This window comes from Rattus norvegicus, chromosome 2, assembly GCF_021556685.1.
Source record: "Rattus norvegicus strain SHRSP/BbbUtx chromosome 2, alternate assembly SHRSP_T2T, whole genome shotgun sequence".
NCBI classification, from domain to species: domain Eukaryota; kingdom Metazoa; phylum Chordata; class Mammalia; order Rodentia; family Muridae; genus Rattus; species Rattus norvegicus.
In genome coordinates, this window is record NC_141535.1 from 194161312 (window position 1) to 194183030 (window position 21719).

Consider the following 21719-nt stretch of genomic DNA (forward strand, 5'->3'; position numbering starts at 1 on the left):
GACTTTAGAAGTCAGAGTAGGAGTCATCCTGGCCACCACCAGGGGCCCCCAAGAAGTCCCATGTGACATGACTTCACCACAGTGACGTTTTGATTCTCAGTCATATATGTTTAGAAATTCAGTCTGTCTGCCTTACTCAGTATGGCAGCCTATACCTGTAACTCCAGCACTTGGGAAATTGAAGCAGGAGGATGGCTATACATTTGAGACCAGCCTGGGATCACGGAATAGCGCTGTTTCAAACAACAGAACAAAATCCAACCTGCTAACATACAGGTTGTGAATTTGTTTCTTTCTTTTTTTTTTTTTTTTTGCTTCTTTTTTTCGGAGCTGGGGACCGAACCCAGGGCCTTGCGCTTCCTAGGCAAGCGCTCTACCACTGAGCTAAATCCCCAACCCCGTGAATTTGTTTCTTAAGGCTGACTCAAAATCCCAGAAGCTGGTGTTTAAAGTCACAACAGCAGTTCATTCATAAAATTATGATTATGTACAGAAAGAAACACAAAGGCTGAGGACCAAAACACTCATGTCACGTAGTAGGCACTCAGGAAGCCTGGTGGCTGAGGTCCTTGCTTGCAGAGCTGGGAGTCAGAGGCAAGGGAGTCCTTTTCCCTTTATTTCTAGGAAGTCTGTTTTAAGTTATGGATATACAAAACACAGCAGAATCAGGCTCATTAGCCCCAAGCACCAATTTACCTGCCTTAAGAACTGAACAGGTGAAGGCAATCTCTTTCTTGCCAGCCTTTAGATGAACACCCCCAATTATCACTCCAAGACCCTCTCTGTTCCAAGGCCCCAGGGCTCACCAGCTCTGGCCAGAATGCTATGTGTGTGAATTGAGGTCAATTATTATCCTGTGTCACACACCACTTTGCAGACCGTGGGGCCATGCCTCTCCCTGACTAAATGAAACTCTGAATACTATACTGACTTTCAGTTTCCTTTTTTTTTTTTTTTTTTTGGTTCTTTTTTTCGGAGCTGGGGACCGAACCCAGGGCCTTGCGCTTCCTAGGTAAGTGCTCTACCACTGAGCTAAATCCCCAGCCCGACTTTCAGTTTTCTGATCTTGAAAAGGCAAGCTCGTTCCAAGTTCTTGAGGCTTCAAATCCTGACAGCAGCCTAAGAGACAGGGCTGGCTGGTGGACTTCAGCTTCTCTTTCATTTCTGAAGGTTTTGCTGGGTGGGCTCTCAAGCTTCAGAAACAGACTGTCGCCGTCAGATCTTTGCCTGGCTCCTGAAAACCAAAGGATAACAAATACTGTTTCTGTAGCTACCGAAGAGACAGGCTGCTTGGAGGAAGATTTACACGGCTCTGCAGACTCCCTGGCTGTGCCAGCTCTGGGGGGAGTTGCTGCACACAGCGAGAGTCGGCTCCGCTCCTTGGCTCTTGGCCACAGTTCCCGCAGCTACAGCAACACTGGCAGCTCCTGCTCTCATGCAGAGCTTCCAGCTGGGTGTCTCCTCCTGACAGCCTCTGAGAGACAAGGCTCCAATTCCTACCAGCTAAGGCAGCCAGGACTTCAAGGCGAACGGCTGCAGCCAGATCCCCGGAATCAGGTCATGTCAGAGCCCACCACAAGAAAGGCTGAACCCTGCCTGTGTATGTTATATAACACTGCACAGAGGGGACAGTATAGAGAAACTATAGACCTAAGCCTATAAAAAGGCAGGCCAGGAGCAACCTCTGACCTCTCCTGAGCTCTCAGAGTTCAGGGAAGGAAATGTAGGTACTGAGGAGCAGATTTGCTTTTAATTTTTTTATTCTTTATAATTTCACACACACACACACATACACACACACACACACACACCTAATGAATTATGAATTTTGGTCAATTTCATATCTTATTACCCAGTGTTTTAAAAATATTTTTATTTATGTAAATAATCTTATTTATTGGCTTAATTTTGAAACAGGGCCTTACTATGTAGCCCCGGATTCCCTGAAACTTGTGCAGACCAGGCTGGCCTTGTCTTAGGGTTTATACTGCTATAATGAAACACTATGGCCCACAGCAGCGTGTCATAGTCCATCATGGAAGGTTGAAGTCGGGGCAGGAATTTAGGGCAGGAACCTGGAGGCAGGAACCTGGAGGCAGGAACTGAAGCAGAAGCCATGGAGGAGTGCTGCTTACTGATTTGCTCCTTCATGGCTTGCTCAGCCTGCTTTCTTATAGCCTGCTTTCTTATAGGTGGTTCCTTAGGCTGGAACCACCAGCCTAAGGACAGCACCACCCACATCAATCACTAATCAAGAACATTTCCCATAGGTCGATCTGTGAAATCGTTTTCTCAATTAAGATCCCTTCTTCCTGAAAGAATCTAGCTTGTATCAAGTTGACATAAAACTAGCCCCTGCCACTGGACTGCTGGGATTAAAGAAGTGCACCATTACCCCTGGCTTTTCTTTCTCTCTCTCTCTCTCTCTCTTTCTTTCTTTCTTTCTCTCTTTCTTTCTTTCTTTCTTTCCTTTTTCTCTTTCTTTCTTTCTTTCTTCCTTTTAATTTGTGTGTGTGGGCTGGAGAGATGGCTCAGTGGTTAAGAGCACTGACTGCTCTTCCAGAGGTCTTGAGTCTTGAGTTCAAATCCCAGCAACCACATAGTGGATCACAACCATCTGTAATGAGATCTGATGCCCTCATCTGGTGTGTCTGAAGACAGCTGCAGTGTATTTATATATAATAAATGAATAAATCTTTAAAAAAGACTTTGTGTATCTGTGTTGTCTGTGTTGTCTATGTGTCTGTGTGTGCACATAAATGTGGGTCTCTGCAGAAAGCAGCAGAGGATGTTTGAGCCTCTGGAGCTACAGGCCGTTGTCGGCTGTCTGGTATGGGTGCTAGGAAAGCAAATTCTGGAACCCGACTCACTATGTAGTCTAGGATGGCCCAGAACTTACTATGTAGACCAAATTGGCCTCAAACTCCAAGAAATCTGTCTGCCTCTGCTTTTGCCTCACACATTCTGGGATTACAGATATGCAACACTATGCTTTCTATAATCTCTCTCTCATTCCTTCCTGCCTACTTTCAAGTTGTCAGAGGGTGCGGGAGGGAGAGAATCTCACATGAGCATAGGTGGGGGTGGGGGGTTATTTACCAGAGTTTGGGCAATTTACCAGTGATTACACCACTGAATAAAATGACTTCCTTCTCTAGCAACCATTAACTGCCAACAGTCCCTCAGGGAGGGATAGGGCCTTATGAGCTCTGGGGCAAGTTTTTCCCCTACACTTCTGGGCTCCCACACAGGGAAGTACAGTGAGAACCAAAGCCTTGCTGTGGTTCTGTTTTGCTCTCTCTTTTTTTGTTTTGTTGAGGCATGGCTTCACTCTACTACCCAGGGGGGCCTCCAACCCAGTGCTTCTGCTCTGTCTGCAGAGTTTCGAGCTTACTGCTTCCCAGTCAAGACCCTGCCTTCAGAGATTCATTCTTCCAAGACTCCTAGGTAGATTCTGAGCTCCAGGCCACAGAACACTGAATGTATTTGGTGACTTACAGCCTCTTCTTGGAGAGGACTCTTTTTTTTTTTTTTAAAGATTTATTTATTTTTTATATATGTCACTATCACTGTCTTCAGACACCCCAGAAGAGGGTAGCAGATCCCATTACAGATGGTTGTGAGCCACCATGTGGTTGCTGGGAATTGAACTCAGGACCTCTGGAAGAGCAGTCAGTGCTCTTAACCACTGAGCCATCTCTCCAGCCCCCCTTGGAGAGCACTCTTAATTTTGCTGGAAGAAACATTCAGACTGTCCTGTTTACTGAAGACCAAGCAGAGGTTCTAGACTGCCAAGTTCACTTATCCAATGTAGGTAGATTTATTACCATTTCCTGTCTCCGTCCAACATTCAAACACTGGAATGCATGATGTTCCTAGTAGTGCTTGAGGGTTCACTTCATGGGAAAGCTTGGCCCCTCGGTGATCCTTCCAATGGGTCAGGGTGTTTTTGAGCATTCCCTACACTGTACTCCCTTTCGTCTTAATGGGCCCTACCCATTGAGGTCGATTCCAGATCTCTCTCCTATCTGTGCCTTGGCTCAGGCCTCTGACCTCTCCACAGCATCGTCTCAAAGCAGGGAGATGGCCAAAATAGGCAGTCAGAGAAGAGCACAGGCACTCATTCCTGATGCATCTGCTCAACCTCTCAGCCGCCCTGTCAGCGAGCCTCTCAGAATCACAGGCTGGGCCAGAGAGCCTTGCCCTCTTCATTCACAGTGTGAGAACAGAGTGAGATACAGAGCAAGGTCCTTCAGAGGCTGTGTGCTGACTGCTGAAAGGCCAGAGAGATACTGCTTCGGCCATGGTGTTCTGCAGTCCCCGTTCCTGGGTCAGTCTGAACTAGGCGCTGAGGACTACGCCCCCCACAAGATTCTTCTCCCTTTCTCTGCTTACATTGGCCGTCAGGAGGCTTGTTAATGATTTACTCCAAGAAGCTCCTACTCTCAGTTTTGTTCTTTTTGGGGAGAAGTGGAGTAGAGCAGGGTACACCTGCAGAGGCGGAGGTCAGAGGACAATCTGCCAGAATCTGTTCTTCCTTCTCCTGTATCAGTGCCTGGGATCAAACTCAGTCACTGGGCTTTGGAGCCAGCACTATAGCCTACCTTGAAGGTCCTTGAAATCATTTGTTGTGTTTTTTTTTTTTTTTGTTTTGTTTTTTTTTTTTTTGTTTTTTGTTTTTTCTGTTTTTCTAGACAGCAGAGCCCTGAATGTCCTCGAGTCATTTCATAGACCATATTGGCCTCAGACTCACAGAGATGTACCTGCTGCTGTTTCCCGAGTGTCACCATGCCCAGTACATTTTTTAACTCTTAATGAACTGACATAGAGGAGTGATACCCTTTAATAAAGGCAGGCAATCCTAACAGACGTATTCCATTGAGGCTTGGTCAATTCGTCGACTGACTGATTAAAAACCTCTCGCCGAGCACTGCCAGCATTTTGTTCTGTACTGCACAATTTGATAGGAACGAGGAATGAAGAGACATAACTCTCGGAATTTGTTTTTGTTTTTCCAGTGCTAAGGATTCTTCCTACCCAGGACCTCACGATCGCAAGGCAAGTTTTCTACCACTGAGCTACACCCCACCCTCAGAAGGCTATCCTCTAACTAGGGACGTAAATACCCGGAACAAATCAGTGCACTCCAGAGGGAGGACAGAAGAACCCATCAGTGAGCATTGCTCTGCCTGAGAGAAGTGAAGGAACGCATTTCCCTTACCAGGCCACCAGGCAGGTGCCTGGAGACTTCTGGGGTAGCCTGATTCTTCTTGGTGCCCAAGAAGCCAGCACCAAGATTAATAAAAGCAAGTGGAGCATTCTAAAGTAAATGCTTCAAAAGTCCCTGTGTGCACCTAACAGGAGCTCAGTGTGCAAGCTCTTTCTCCTCACTTAGTAAAATGGGTTGACTGCCAATCATTTCCTTTTAATAGCCGGAGAAAGCAAAGTTACATTGCTCTTCCCTGTTCCTCGGGGCAACTAATACAAGAACAAACAGGGTTCAGTACCAGGAATAAAGTTGACTCATACTCGCAGGCTCTCTCTCCTTTTAGAACACATTGACTGAAGGCTTGGAATGGGGATGACATTCATTCTCACAGGGAAATGAATGAAGTAGCCAAAAGCAGGAGGTTAGCAGAGAGCAGGAGGCGCAGAGCAGGCAGTGGCTCTGGTGCTGTTCTCTTGCTTGACTTGGGTTCGGTTTTTGCAAACATTTTTTTAAACCAGAACACTCCACAAATTTTTGTGTCATCCTTGTGCAGGGGCTGTGCTAATCTTCTCTATATCACTCGAATTTAACCATATGTGCTGCCACAGAGTACTGTTTTTTTTTTGTTTGTTTGTTTGTTTGTTTTTTTTTATGTTTCTGAGACAAGGTTTCAACAAACAACAAAGGTTGGCTCTGAACTCTTGATCCTTCTGAATATTGGAACCACAGGCATGCGCCACCATTCTCAGCTGTTCTTACTGCACTGTTTTAGGCAAAGCTGGATTTCTTCCTCTTAGAAGAAATGGTGGTCCTGAGAATCTTAGAGGAAAAGGTGGTCCTTCGAAGGCTATATTGTAGGCAGAAAGACAAGGCTGTACAGAAATAGTGCCCCTAACATCCTAGGGGCAGAAAGCACGCGCCAAGATTGCAGGTTGCCTTTTCTTCTGTTATGATTCTTCTGTCACTCCTAGTTATCACTTCATAGCCTGAACTTACGATTTTGATACCCATAGGCTTGTTTTTACACCAATTCTATACCACTCGAGGGTAGCAATAGTGGTGTCCTATCCCTACTGGCAACTAGCTGGGTGATCACTCTTGTTAGGGCATTAGGAAATGTCGTTTGACTTGATGTTATAGGAGAACTGGACTTCAAGGGTAAACAGCTGCAAGGTCTGGCAATCCATAGGTCTGGCCAAGAATTTCCACCAGGCAAACAACATTTGGCAATGACAGGGGCATTCCATTGAAGTAGAGGAGAGATGGGTTATGCAACAGTTCTGCAAATAAAATGGATTTTCTGGAGTGGTTCAGTTCTCTGAAAAGCAATGTAGGATGTCACCTTTATAGATATCACGTACTGTGTATTTCTTCCAGGTTTAAATAGGAAGAGGCACAGTTAGTTTTCTGATTCACGGCATTGTGCTGCCTACTGTGCACATAGACTTTTTTGTTTTGTTTTTGCCTGTGTTTTAAATCTCACTGATGGGCTGGAGAGATGGGCTCAGTTAGAGAGTGTTGCTGAAAAGGCATGAGGACTTGAGTTCAGATCTACAGAAGTCTTATAAAATCTGGGCATGGTCACCCCTACCTGTAATCTATCACTGGGTGGTGGAGGAGTGGAGTTGAATAATAGATCGTCAGAGTTCAGTGGCCAGCTAGTGCAGACAGTCAGTGAGCACCACCACATTCAGGGAGGCTTTCCATCAACAGACAAGGTGGAGAAGGAAAGTAAAAGATTCTCAGTGTTTCCAGGAAGTGGTGGTGCATGTCTTTAATCCCAGAAATCTGGAGGCAGAGCATGATGGCTGTTCTTGATTGTCGATTTGACTACATCTGGAATGAACTACAGTCCAGAAATAGAGGGCACGCCTGTGATCTGAAGGCTGGAAGTTGGTATCAGGACTGGAGTATTGCTGTGATAGGCCTGATCATGCTTTTGTTAGGAAGAATGTGGATTTGGATTTGGAAAGCCATGGAATGTTTTAAGTGGGGCTTAATGGGCTATTTTAGTAGGAATATGCAAGACTTTATTGCTGAGAGTGATTTGAATTGTGCAGACTTGGCCCTAAGAGGTCTCAGTGGAGAACTCCAGTATGTAGCATAGAGACTGCTTTTGTGGTATTTTGGTGAAGAATGTGGCTACTTTTTGCCATTGTCTGAAGAGTCTGCTTGAGGTGAAGAGATTTTAATTGCTTTGATAAAGGAAGTCCCAAAACAGCCTGGTATAAATTCTGTCACATGGTTACTAAAATTCACTCTTATGAAGAGCGTTTTAATGAAATGGATCAAGCTGAGAAAGGAAACATAAAATATATGGTTCAAGTATGAAAGGTCCACCAGGAAGTAGAAAGGAGCTGAATCCTGTGTTCAAGGAGATAAACAGATTAAGGGAGTGGTGACCTCAAGGTAGATCCCACCTGCTAAGCCTATTATTTACAAAGGCAAGGAGATCTCTGGGTTCAAGGCCAGCCTGGGGCAAGTTCTAGGTGAAGAAAAGCTTAGGTCCAGGCATGGTGGTACACACCTTTGATGCCAGCACTCAGGACACAGAATCATGCATATCTTTGAGTTCAAGGTCAATCTACAGAGCAAGTTCCAGGACAGCCAAGCTTAGACAGTGAAGGAGTTGGAAAACAGAAAGCTGATAATAGAATAAGGGGGTGGGAGATGTTCCAGCCCCAGCAAGCAGCAGGACTCTGCAGCCTTGGCCATGTGGCTCTGACTTTAGAATCAAAAATAGAAGGGACTACTGGGACAGTTGATGGGACTACTGGAAACTAATTAAGGAATTAGCAATGATCAAGAAGAGACCAGCATCACTGAGGTAAAATCTTCTAGGAAGTGTTTTCTGAGATCACAAAGAGGCTGTGTTCCAGAGATAGTCAGGGTTGTACCTTATGCTGCAGCTGGACTTGGTAGTGTGTAAGAGTCACCGAGGTGGTACTGGTTTTGAAGGCATGAAGGGATCATGAAGAGCAGCTGAGGCTTATCACTGTGAGAGGTCATGGAAGGCCATTGGTGAAGGTGCAGCCTCAGTTGCAGTTGATGTCCCAGGACTGAAGAGATCATGCAAAGGAGTTGAGGCTTGGCACCGTGAAGAGAGCTTATGAGAGGCTGTTGGTAAAGTCTAGTTGCAACAAAAGACCTCACTAGCATATTGGAGATGCCAGTACCATGGGATGACCACCAAGAACAGTCAGAGCAGTGGAATAGAGTCAGCCAGAGCCTAGACTGCTACAGAGAGCAGAGCTAGAGAAGTGATGAAAGACCTTTGGAGGAGCCCAGAAGATCATGTGTGGATCCCAAACATTGGAACAAGAAGCTATAAAGTCAAAGATGACTTGGAGACCCCAAGATGCCAGAGCCGTGGTCTATCTGCCGGCAAAAGCTGCTAACAGGGAGTGGAAACAGCCCAGGAGAGAGAAGTTTGTAGCTATCAATAAAAATGAAAAAGGAGTTGGAGATCTGAAGTTGACATCAGATGTGGAGATGCAGAGTTTGGAATTTGCCCAGCTGGTTTCCTGTCTTGCTTCAGGGATTATAGTTTAGTGATTGGATGAATCTCGGAAGAGACTCTGAACTTTGGAATTTTAACATTGTTGAGACTGTTATAGACTATGGAGCCCTTTGAAGTTGGAATAAATGTTTTAGCATTGTGCTATGGCTATGTATGGTCCCCATAGGCTCGTGTGTTTGAATAAGTCGATGGGGGTCAGGGAATGAAATGTGGTGCTTTGAATATGTTTGGCCCTGTGAGTGGCACTATTAGGGCATCTGGCCTTGTTACAGCAGGTATGGCCTTGTTGGAGGAAGTGTGTTACTGGGTGCTTAGATACCCTCCTCTTAGCTTCCTGGAAACAATCTGTTCCTGGCTTCCTTTGGATGAAGATGTAGAACACTCAGCTTCTCCTGTGCCATGCCTGCCTGGATGCTGCCATGCTCCTGCTTTGATGATAATGGACTGAACCTCTGAACCTGTAAGCCAGCCCCAATTAAATGCTGTCCTCATAAGAGTTGTCTTGGTCATGGTGTCTGCTCACAGCAATGAAACCCTAAGATGCAGAGGTAATCAGATCTCTGACTTCAAGGCCAGCCTGGTCTACAGAGCAAATTCCAGGGCAACTGGGGCTATGCAGAGAATCCCACTTAAAAAACAAACAAATAAATGAGAAGAAAATAAAAACAAAGATACTTAGTGTCAACTTCTGGCCTCATGTACATGCTTCTGTACACTTGCATTGCACACTTGTGCACATACACATACATGTGTGAGTATGTGCACACACATACAAATCTCAATGTGGAGTCAATATGCTTATAGATAAAATGAAATATTACAGTATTATTGTTGAAGATGTCTGGATATTCTAAAAGGCTCGTATGGTAAAGGTTTGGAACCCAGATATTGAATCTAATCATTGGCAGGTGACTGGGTCACGAGAGCTCTGACTTAGTCCATGAGTTAACATGCTGTGTGTTCATAATTCAATAGCTTTATCCATGGTAGAAATGTTACCAGTGGGGCCTAACTAGAGGAACAGTTACTAGGTCATACCTCATAAAGGAATACCTTTCCCCAAGCCTATGAATAACAAAACAAAACAAAAACCTTTTGGGTTTTGTTTTCTTTTGTCTCCCTTTCCACTTCTGGGAGTCCACCTGTGCTCTGCCTCTCAGTATCATGCATCTTGCCTTGGGTCTGTAAGATAGTTTACAGACCATAGACTGAAACCACTGATACTGTAAGCCAGATTAAACCACCCCTTTAACTATTGTTCTCAGGTATTTGTCACAGAGATTGAGTGTCTAAAAAGAGAATGTCCTAAAGAAGGCAGCCTCCCAACCAGAGCTTCCAGGGACTAAGCCGCTACCCAAAGACTATACATGGACTGACCCTGGGCTCCAACTGCATATGTAGAAGAGAATAGCCTTGTTGGGGCATCAGGGGAAGGGGAAGCCCTTGGTCCTGCCAAGGTTGGACCCCCAGTATAGGGGATTGTTGGGGGGGACGGTAATGAGGGGTGGGTAGGGAGGGGAACATCCATATAGAAGGGGAGAGGGAGGGTTAGGGGGCTGATGGACAGGAAACTGGGAAAGGGAATAACATTTGAAATGTAAATAAGAAATAGCCAAATTAATAAAAATGGGGGGGGGGAAGGCAGCCTTAAGATGGGTCTCTGGGGTTGGGGATTTAGCTCAGTGGTAGAGCGCTTGCCTAGCAAGCGCAAGGCCCTGGGTTAGGTCCCCAGCTCCAAAAAAAAGATGGGTCTCTGGAGTCCTCCAATTCCATGGAGTTTGCTCCTCAACCCTATGGGCATCTGAAACATTAAAAAGTCTATTATGTTCCCCTCCACTCTACTCTCTATTAAATCAAGATAGCTTTTTATTTGAGGTATAACAATGTGCCTTATGTCTCTTTAGCCTCTTAGTTTGAATCTCTAACCCTAGTTTGAGCATTACGTGTCATTCCATTTTAAGGACTGCAATTCTTTCTTCTAGAAGAATGTGGTGTGACACCATCTAGAGTAGCATGAACAAATGTTCACTGACCCCAGATAGGGAAGGGAAGACCGAACAAAGTAAGGTCAAAGTAAGGATAACTTCTAGGGACTTTCTGAAGCCAGTGGGTCACTTCTTGAGCTTAAAGACTGTCATGCACGATGGAGTCTTTGACCTTCCTTTTAACATCCTGTATCTTAATGAGCTTTTCTCCAAAATGGAAGCGTTTATTTCGAAACCTGGTTTCTCAATGTAGCCCTAGATGATATGAAGCTAGCTACGTAGACCTGGCTGGCCTGGTGCTCAAAGGTCCACCTGCTTCTGCCTCCCACATGGCAGTGTAAAAGCACCACTGCCCGGACTAATTTACAACCGACTCTTTGTCCATGTCTCTGGTCTCTGTGGCTGCTATATGTGTATGTCTTTGTTGTTTTAAGACAGGGTCTCACTATGTAGCTATGTCTGTCCTGGAACTCACTATGTAGGTCAGGCTGACCTCAAAGTAACAGAGATTCTCCTGCCTCTGCCTCCAAAGTGACAGAACTAAAGGCACATGCCACCATGCCTGGCTCTATGGCCAGTATTTTATGGTCACCAACTGTTTGTGTACATAAGCCTTTTGTTATAAATTGTCTAAAGCTCTTTAGGTCAGCATCCTGAGTCATGGATTCTCTGTAGCTTTTTTTAAACCTTTCTCCGTGGAAGTCACAGCTTGGTTGGTAGACTACCTACCTGCCTAGCATGCACAAAGCCCTGGGTTCGATCCCTAGGACTCCATAAACTTGTAGTATTGGTGCACTTATGGTATCCCAGCAGACATCCCAGCTCGATCAGAAATTCAAGATTGTCCCTGGTCACATACCAAGTGTGAGGGCAGCCTGGGCTGCTCAAGACCTGTCTCAAAAACAACCCCAAAATGTCTGAATTGTTCCTGAGAGACAGCTCAGACACAAGGGGTTTTCTTTCAGGCCTGGCAATGGTGGCGCACACCTTTAGTTCCAGCAGTCCAGAAGCAGAGGCAGGCAGATCTCTGGGTTTGAGGCCAGCCTGGTCTACAGAGTGAGTTCCAGGATAGCCAGAGAAAACCTGCCTTGAAAAAAACAAAAGAAATAGGCATTGGGGGGCATATTCTCTCTCTCTCTCTCTCTCTCTCTCTCTCTCTCTCTCTCTCTTTCTCTCTCTCTCTCTTTCTGTGTGTGTGTCTGTCTCTCTGTCTCTTTCTCTCTCATTAGTTTTATTTTACTATTATTAATCTGCTACCTGCTATTATTAATATTAATTATTAATCTTTCAGTTTTAGTACTGTATAACAGTGCCTTACAAACAGGAACTGCTTGGATTAAAGTCACAGTGAATGAATGGTTCTAAAAGTAAAAACGTTTCACAGCTCACACAAACTAAGCTTACTCCCAGCTTAGATTGATTATCATAACCTTATAATATTAGTAGAAAAGTATTATCCCCAATTTTACCTATGGGGAAAATACAGCAAATTATATATTTTTTTTGTTTTTCATTTATGTGTATGTATATATGCACACATGTGCTCAGGAACCTCTGGAGTCCAGAAGAAGGTGCTGGAGTTGCAGGCTGGTGTGAACCATCCAACACGATGTTGGGAACTGAGCTCTGGTCCCAGGAAAGAACAGCAGCAAGTACTCTTAAAGGCTGAGCCATTTTTTTTCCAAACTCAAATGCTACTTTTATCTTTCTTTGGCGCTGGGGATCAAGCCTAGGGTGTCATGCATGCTAGGGTAGTATTCCACCGTTGTGCCATATGGTTCACAGAAGCCTGGCTACGATCTGCACTGGGCTCATTTTGATCAACTCTTCTTTCTGGGACAGATGGTGGTTGCAAATTTCTACTTCAATGTGTGAGGCAACGAATGGGTTGTTTCAGACAGTAGAAAATCTGGGATTAGTGAGAGGGCAAGGCGAGTATCTAGGCGTTGGGTACCTTCATGTGCTCACATGATACACTGAGTGCTGACTGCCAATGCCCTGCACGGTTCCTGATGCATGTGTGACCTTTAGTTCTTGCCCACCTGCATACAGATTTTACAAAGTACTTTTCAAACATTACTTTTCCCTATATGAAAACCTTCTGAGTCAGAGGTTTTTGCTAGAATAGAATTGAACCTGTAAGCCAGGCCCGATTAAATGCTATCCTTATGTTCTCGCCCCCCACGGTAACACACATGAAAACTAATGCTAAGGATCATGCTTAGGTCTCTGACACCAAAGCCCGTCTTTGCCCCTTGACTCATTGTTATGATCTAGGTTAGAGGGCCAAAGGTAACTGTGAATAAATGGAGGAATTATCTGCCAGCTTGTGGGTACCTGAGGTATTGGCGATGTATAGCCTTATTTGTAAAACAACGGTACTGGATTTTACCTAGTCTAGGACGCATATTGTCATATTTAATGTCTGTGAGGTTGAGGCATACCTTATCATGGAAGATGTTTGTAGTTGCTTTTGCTGCTTGGTCACTCTAATGTGGTTGTCATTGCTCGCTTGGGCACACTTACTGCTCAGTCAGGCACGACCAGAGAACGAACCCGGTGAATATTGTAGTGTGTTGATTTAACCTTTGGTAAATAAATAGGTTCTATCTATTGCTTGACCATCTTCCAGACACCATCTACTAAGCTCAAGAAAACACCATGGGATGGTTTGCATATGCTTGGCCTGGGGAATGGCACTATTAGGAAGTGTGGCCCTGTTGGAGTAGGTTTGTCACTGTGGGTGTGGGCTTAAAGACCTTCATCATAGCTGGCTGGAAACCAGTATTCTGCTAGCAGCCTTCAGATGAAGATGGAGAGCTCTCAGCTCCTCCTGAATATGCCTGCCATGTTCCCATCTTAGCGATAATGGACTGAACTCTGAACCTGTAAGCCTGCCCCAATTAAATGTTATCCTTATAAGAGCTGCCTTGGTCATGGTGTCTGTTTACAGCAGCAAAACCTTAACTAGGGCACACTATGTAAAGGGTCAGGGCTAGAGAGATGGCTCAGCAGTGAAGAGCACTGGCTGCTCTTCCAGAGGACCAGTATTCAATTCCTAGCACCTACATGGCAGTCAACAACCTTCTCTAATTCCAGGCCCAGGGAATCTGACACCCTCTTCTGACCGACACAAGCATAAAATACACACATAAAGTAATGAGATATTAAAAAAAGTAAAAATAAAAGAATGGATGCATGAGGTTTGAAGGAAAACTCAGAAAGGGTTAGGCCTTGAGGAAGTTTAAGTCTAGCCTAGTCCACACAGTGAGTTTAAAGTCAGCGAGTGCTACATTGTATTTCTACAGTATCACAAAAACAAAGCAGTAACAACAATAAAAGAACAACCAACAGGAAAACAAACAAAACCCTCAGGAAAAAAACAAAATAACAGCAAAAGCAAAAGCAATGGAGCTCTGCCTGAGGAAGGCTGGCTGTGTCAGGAGTATTCTGGTTGGCATGGGTGGCACTGGGCTGAAATACGTGAGTGACTCAGAAGACAGGCTGGCTAGGAAGGCATTGTGAATTACCTCATCAGAGTTACTTCTTTTACATTTTACTTTTATTAAAATGCAGAAGCATGTCGTATGATAAAAGCCGATGAGTATAGGACCGAGGATATCTCTCAGAGTATGTGTGCTTAGCATGCTTGAGCTCCTGGACTTAACTCCCAGTATCACAGAAAATAAAAAGAGCAACGTCTTTTTAGTGTATAGGTAAGTCTAAACAGCCCTGCGGCTAAAGGCTGAGTGGCAAGATAGCATTACGTCATCCACTAGCCTGCAGTTCTCAGTGTTAGTGTGTAACAGTGCTTTAAAAGCAATGCCGTAAGGTTCAGTGCTCCAGTTTATCTAGTGAGCTCATTTTGGATTATCATAATAAACTTCTATTAGTAGCAACATATCATCTCCAGTTTTAATTATAGGGGGGGAAGGCAAATTAACTATTCTTCTTTAACATCATAGACTTAGGCTCTGAGGAGTCTGTGGATCTGTGTCTAAAAGATAAATGCTCACATTTTTCTTTCTCTCTCTAAAATGTCAGGATCTGCATCAGTTTCAGAACTAACATTAAAAGAAAACAGAATGAAGGGGATATGGCAGGAGTGGATGTAATGGTTCGTAATGAATATTGAATATGTCTTTGGCAAGGAAATTGACTTTTCAGGGCTTTAACAATAATAAATCACTAGTACAAATATGCCAGCACTGTGCCTAGCACATGAAAAGATTAAATAAATAGCAGGGCTGCACTCAGTGCAGAGAGCATCGGCCATGCCAGCAGCCACACCCTGAGTTCTCAGCATCTTCAACAACAGAAGCGTGACCACCTTCACCCCACCCCCACCCCCGCACATGACACTCATCTAGCCCAGGCTGGCGATCGGAGCAGGGCCAGTGCTGCTCCAGCTTGTGTCATGTGATGATACGAGCGTCTGTGTCCCTCTGAAATCAAGTCAGAACTTAATCTGCAGCAAGAGCTACAGTTTTAAGAGCTGGGCTTATAGCTGGATATCATGATGCATGCCTTTAATCCCAGCACTTGGGAGGTAAAGGCGGGAGGATCTTTGTGAGTTTGGGACTAGCCTGGGCTAGAAAGTGAGTTCCAGGATAACCAGGGCTGCTACACTGAAAAACCCTGTCTTGAAAAGCAGATTTCTGGGTTGGGGATTTAGCTCAGTGGTAGAGCGCTTGCCTGGCAAGCGCAAGGCCCTGGGTTCGGTCCCCAGCTCCAGAAAAAAAAAAAAAAAAGAAAAGAAAAGGAAGAGCAGATTTCTTTAAGGAGCCATCTTGGAAGCAGAGACTGGCTTTCATCAGACAGCACACTTTCAAACACCTTGTCCTTAAACCTCTCAGCCTCCACAGCTGTGACCAGTCATTCCCATTATTCAGTCTCCCCTGCTTCGTTTACTTATTTGTTTAGTAGTTTTACAAGAATTGTGCGCACAATGTGTGTGTGCGTGTCCCAAGGCATGTGCAGGTTAGAGGGTAATGAGTAACTAGCACCTTTATTCACCAACCCATCTCAATGGCCTCTATCTCTTGTGTCTTTTTGAGACAAGGTTCCATTACGTAGCCAAGGCTGACCTTAAAGTCCTGGCCATTCTCTTCCCTCTGTCTCCCAAGGGCTGGGTTATGCAAACAACAACCACAACTCATCTTTTTTTTCCTAAAGATTTATTTAGATTTATTTTTAAGTGTGCGAGTGGGGGGGAGGAAGGGAGAGAGGGGAGGGGAGAGAGAGAGGGAGAGGGAGAGAAACTGTGTGTACATGCATGTGTACATGCGTGTGCGTGCGTGTGTGCGTGCGTGTGCGTGTGCGCGTGCGTGTGCGCGTGTACGTGCGCGTGTACATGCGTGTGTACATGCGTGTGTGCGTGTGCGTGCGTGTGTGCGTGCGTGTGTGCGCGTGTGTGTGTACATGCGTATGTACATGCGTGTGTACATGCGCGTGTGCGTGCATGTGTGCGCATGTGTGCGCACATGCATGCAGGTAACTGTGGAGACCAGAAGGGGTATGAGATTCCCTGAAGCTGAAGTATAGGAAGTTGGGAACCACATGAGAGTTCTGGAAACTAGACTGAGATCTTCTGCAAGAGTAGCTTACGCTTCTATTGTTGAGCCATCTTGCTCCCGCAATCTAGCCTCCTATTTCTTCATTTTTAAGTAATAGCCCAATGGGCAGGAGAGATGGCCCAACGATTAACAGCACTTTTTGTTCTTGCAGGGAACAGGGATTTGATTCCAAGGACCCACATAGTGGTTCATAATCATCTGAAACCCCCAGTTTCAGGGGCTCCAGTAGGCATTCACGTGCACTTAGGCAAAATATTCATATACATAAAATAACTAAAAATAAAAAATATAACAGCACAAATACACTCCGAAGTAAGTTGGTATTGGGAGTGGAATGTTTCTAACGTGTGTCTGAAAATGGGGACGCAGCTACAGCAGTGGAGGATGCATAGAGACTAGACAGGATGAGAGTACACACTAGACAAAGCCTAGCTTGCTAGACTGCCAAAGGGCAAGTCTGGGGAGGGCCGGGAGAGCCAGAGTGAGAGCCGAAGCCTCAGACATTGCTTAAGTGGTTGTAATCAGAATGCTGGTAGCAAAGTTGGCAGGAAAGGTATTTTAATGCGGTCTCGAATGGAAATGAAGAACAAGGCACTGGACACTGGAGCAAAGAGCAATCTGTTGTAAAGTGACAGACCTTGGCTGAATTGTGTCTTTGTCCTAACGCTTCATGTAAGGCAGCACTTAAAAGAAATCATGGATGCATGCACGTATGCACGCACACACGCATGCCTAGAATCTGTGTGTGTGTGTGTGTGTGTGTGTGTGTGTGTGTGTGTGTGAAGGTACACCTATGTCACAGCATATACATGCAGAGGTCAGAGGACTCATGGACGTCAGTCCCAAGGCTGCATGGCTTCTTTTGACTATGTTTATGTGTAATGTGAGAAGACAGAAACGGATCTGCTTTATAGTGAAAACAGGAACAGAACTAAAGGTCCGGAAAATTCTTAACCTGACTAGGTTGTAAAAGTCGTCTGGGAAAGATTAGTAGGGTTATGGCCCAAGCAATCATTTGATAAGGAGGGTTACCATGGCTAACATGAGGCCAGAGGAAGAACAACGGTGAGGTGTTTCAGCGATCTTCCAGGTTACTAGTCCTAGCACAGAGAGCTAGGGTCGAATAGTTAAGAAGGTTTGTGGACCAATGAGGCCCAGCACTACTCACGTTTCATCGAAGAACTCATTGGCCACCCACACTGGAACTCAAATTGCCCAGGAGTGGCTCATCATGACCCCTTTGGAAGCACATAAGCCTAGGCAGTGTTCTTGTAGGGCCTTCTCTCTAGGTATGCACAGTGCAAGAGCTATGGAGATGCTGCTCTCCCTACGTTTCAAAAGCTGTCCCAGAAAGCCTTGAGGCCCATGCGGAGAGCTTCTATATGTGAAAAGGGAGGTGAGAGCCATTACAGACAGGCTCCATGGGGCAGTGCCTAGAGAGGTATTGGAGACTGGGAGAGACTCAAGGCCTCAATTCCAAACACAGTGAGTAGCAGCTGCTCCTTGAGAAGCTATGGAGGTGGGGTTGCCCAGGGCCTAACCTCTGCCCCAGTGTGTCTGGAAAATGGGTCAGACAGTCAAGATCATTTGACTTGGGTCTCAGTCTCAAGGTTTAAGGTCATTTATTTTCTTATTGTGTCTTAGATGTGCTTAAGAGTTGTTAGCTAGACCATCTATCCTTTTGCTACTTTCTGGAATGGGAATGTGTGTTCACTACCTGTCTTTCTAGAGAATGCAATTACTTTATTTCTCAAGCTCACAGCTAGAGACATTTGCCTTAAGAGGAATTGTACCCTGAGTGCTGTCTGATTTAGACTATTCCGCTGAGACTTTGGACTTGGCTTCAAGTTGATTGCTGCAAATTAAGGTTCTGGGGACTGTTGGGGCAAAATGAAGGGATCTCATATGTGAGAACGCTACAGAGCATGGAGGACCAAGGATGGAATATTACGTTTAAATTTTTGTGTTTCCTCCAAACTTCACATTTAATCCCATTAACCCCATTATGATATTAAGTGGTGGGGCCTTGAGGGGATTAAGCTGTGAATTACCAATCATGAATGGATTAGGGCCTCATTCAAGAGCTTGAGGGAGCAGGACCTTCCTGGAGCCTTTTTATTTGTGAGGACACAGACTTCATCCCTCTGGAAGACGTAGCTCGCACTGGATACCAGCCCTCTTTATCATACCTTGAACTTGACAACCGTGAGCATTTAGAGAAGTAAACAGATTATTTGTGAGTTAGCCAGCCTCAAGTTTTTCTTTTCTGAAACAGGTTCTCACTATATATATATATATTTTTTTTTTTTTTGGGGGGTTCTTTTTTTTTCGGAGCTGGGGACCGAACCCAGGGCCTTGCGCTTCCTAGGCAAGCGCTCTACCACTGAGCTAAATCCCCAACCCCAGGTTCTCACTATATTAGCCAGGTTGGCTTCCAACTCGGAATCCTCCTGCCTCCACCGCTAAAGAGTCAAAGTCACAGGTATAGGCCAATATATCCAACTCTAGCCTCAAGTGTTTTACTACAGCGGCATGAGCATACAAAGGTACTCTGGAACCACAGAGGCTCAGATACTCTATTTTGAAACACGGGGGCACTGAGGATGCAATGTCAGAGGCAAGGCACGTGACCTGATTCCTTCCTAGGCCTGAAAATTACACAGGGTACTTCTGTCATTGGCCATCAGCCAGCTCTAGTCATACGATTCAAATCTAACTGCAAGAGAGGTTGTGCGAGCCAAGGCAACAGAGAATTTATTATGTAGCCTTGGCTAGCCTCTAACTCACAGGCATGCCCACATGCCTGGTCTTATTGACCTTTCCAAATACCTAGGAAAGCGCTTAACTTATGGTGCTCATTAACAATTGTTTAGTCAATAGTTATCGAATTAGTGAATTTTTTCTTTTAGTTTTTTCTTTTAGTCTAAGAAATGACCAAACAGGATGGGATATTCAATGAGTATATTAGGGTTTCCTCTGTTGACCTCAGCAGTCCAGAGGCTGAGGTGGGGTGACTACTGGGAACTCAAAGGCAGCTTGGATACTCAGTGAGTCTCAGGTCAGCCTGGGCTACAGAGTCAGACATGATTGCAACAACAAGAAGACAAAAATGGATGAGTTCAGGTTGGTATTTCAGGAACACCTAGAGTTAGTAAATTATTTTAGTAAAAGTTTATTGAAGTCAATGAGCTCATTCTCAAAAAACTTCAGATTATATAAAACATTTTCTCTAGTAGCCTAGAGGCCAGTCTTGTTTTCACTCTATCCATCCCTTCCCTTCTCCCCACTTACCTCCTTTTACTCTTTGAGACAGTCTTATTACATAACCAGCTTGGCCTTGAACTCATTATTCTTTGCCTTAGCCTCCTAAGTGCTGGGATGACAGGCTTGTACCACTATGCCTAACCTTGATTTACTTTCACTATTGTTGTTGGATTTCTTTTTCTTTCCTTTTAGGCAGAGTCTCATACAGTTCACATTGACCTCCGACTTGAGAATGGGCTTGAATTCCTCATCATCCCGTGTCTACCTCTCAAGTACTGGAATTACTGGCATGAGTCACTACACCTATTCGCCTGTGTTTTAAGCTGACTAAAATATGAAGGAATAGAATAGCCGATCTCAAGAGCAAAGGCCACTCAGAGAGCTGGTTAAAAGGCAAAGTAGAGAGGAGTGACTGGGGCTAAGTTGCTTCAGAGATTCCAAGATCTTAGAGTGTCACAGCAGCCTGTGAGACACAGGTACCCTATTACAACTCCTAAGAGCTACTAAATGGCTGACTCCATGGGGCTGTGCAGGGGAAAGGGGCTCACAGTGATTTCTTTCTTTTTTTTTTTTTCCGGAGCTGGGAACCGAACCCAGGGCCTTGCGCTCGCTAGGCAAGCACTCTACCGCTGAGCTAAATCCCCAACCCCTTCTGTTTTTATATATATAAAAAGACTACAGTCTTCTAGGACATTATTGCTTAGAGAGCATTAGGAACAGTTCACATGGCTGAAGACTTTAGATTGTATTGATATAGAAAGAGACAGAGAAGCCAAGGCAAAGGGAGCCACCCAACAATCAGAATTCCTCTTGGCTGTTGTTCAACATCTGTTCTTAATTTACCTGAATGATTAGGAGGGCACAGAGTTCAGGAGTGGGTTTTTCACCAAAGGAATCTCAAAGTGATTATGAGATAAAACTTGTCATTCATTTATTTACCAAACAGACTTGGTGCCGGAGAGTCAAGGTGAAGGAGACAGGCAGAAACCCCTCATGGGACTCACAATCTGATAGGGAAGATAAATATGGAATAAGTCTTATGAAAGAAGCATAATATTGGTTGTAAAAAAACCAAGATACTGGGGGTTGGGGATTTAGCTCAGTGGTAGAGCGCTTGCCTAGCAAGCGCAAGGCCCTGGGTTCAGTCCCCAGCTCCGAAAAAAAAAAAAGAAAAAAAAAAAAAAGAAAAAAAAAACCAAGATACTGGGTGCTATAGAATGATAAACTAGGAAACCATCCTCATTTTGAGACGTGGGGTCAGGAAAGATCTCTTCACAATACTTATACTTTTCAACTTAAATTCAAATGAGGAGGACTGGGTGACAAAAAAGCCAAGTGAAGAGAACTCAGGGTTGGAGACAACATCATGTTCCCTGATCCATTAATTCATGCAGCGTACAGGTTTAATTGAACAACTGGGGAAGTTGTAGAAGAGAGGATCTTGTTCTGCGTACACTGATGAGAGGAGATTAGGGCACTGCAGGCAAGTCTCTCCAAGTAAATCTTCCTTCATGACTCAAACCTTAGCTAGCCAGTTCTTACAGCCCCATCAGGCAGATCAACCAACCATGAAAGAGGCTGATGTAACAGATATCAATTTACAGGCTGCTTCAAAGCACGCAGGATGAGAACAGAGAGCCCCGAATGACTAGCACGCAGAAAGAGGGTGGGGCATAGTGGCAGAGAGGGAGGCATCGTCAGGAAGAGCTGCTCTAAAAGCAGCTGCATGTGACATTTCCGTCAGCAGCCTTTCCTTGCTCATTGTATGAAACACACATCAGACATTCTGGTTTATGTTTTTCTCTTCAGAGTACATACCCTTTGAGACCCAAGTAGCTTCTACTGGCTGGCACCTGCTCATTAACTGGGATCTAAGGTTCATCTAAAAGTGATGATAGAGACCCCTTTCCTCTGTCCTCAAGGTTAGGAAACCTGTGGATTGAGAAGTCAGGTGACTACTCTCTGTATTTGCTAAAAAGTAACAAAGTATAAACTACCCACTGCGCTCGCATGTGTACACACACACACACACACACACACACACACACAGTCCCACACAGATGCCAGAACCCTGCCAGAATATAAGGTCACACACCGCACACTGCCACTGTCTTCCCAGGTTGGAGAACAGTATTCCCTTTCTTTTGGAAGACACATAAATTAAC

At 44.9% G+C, this 21719-nt stretch overlaps 1 non-coding gene across 1 annotated transcript; it reads right to left on the reverse strand.

Moving 5' to 3' along the window:
• Window positions 1-5717: 5717 nt before the first annotated feature.
• On the reverse strand, window positions 5718-5822 carry LOC120101182 (U6 spliceosomal RNA). The gene has a single exon (XR_015678748.1). It is a non-coding gene; the product is annotated as a U6 spliceosomal RNA (small nuclear RNA).
• Window positions 5823-21719: the final 15897 nt, after the last annotated feature.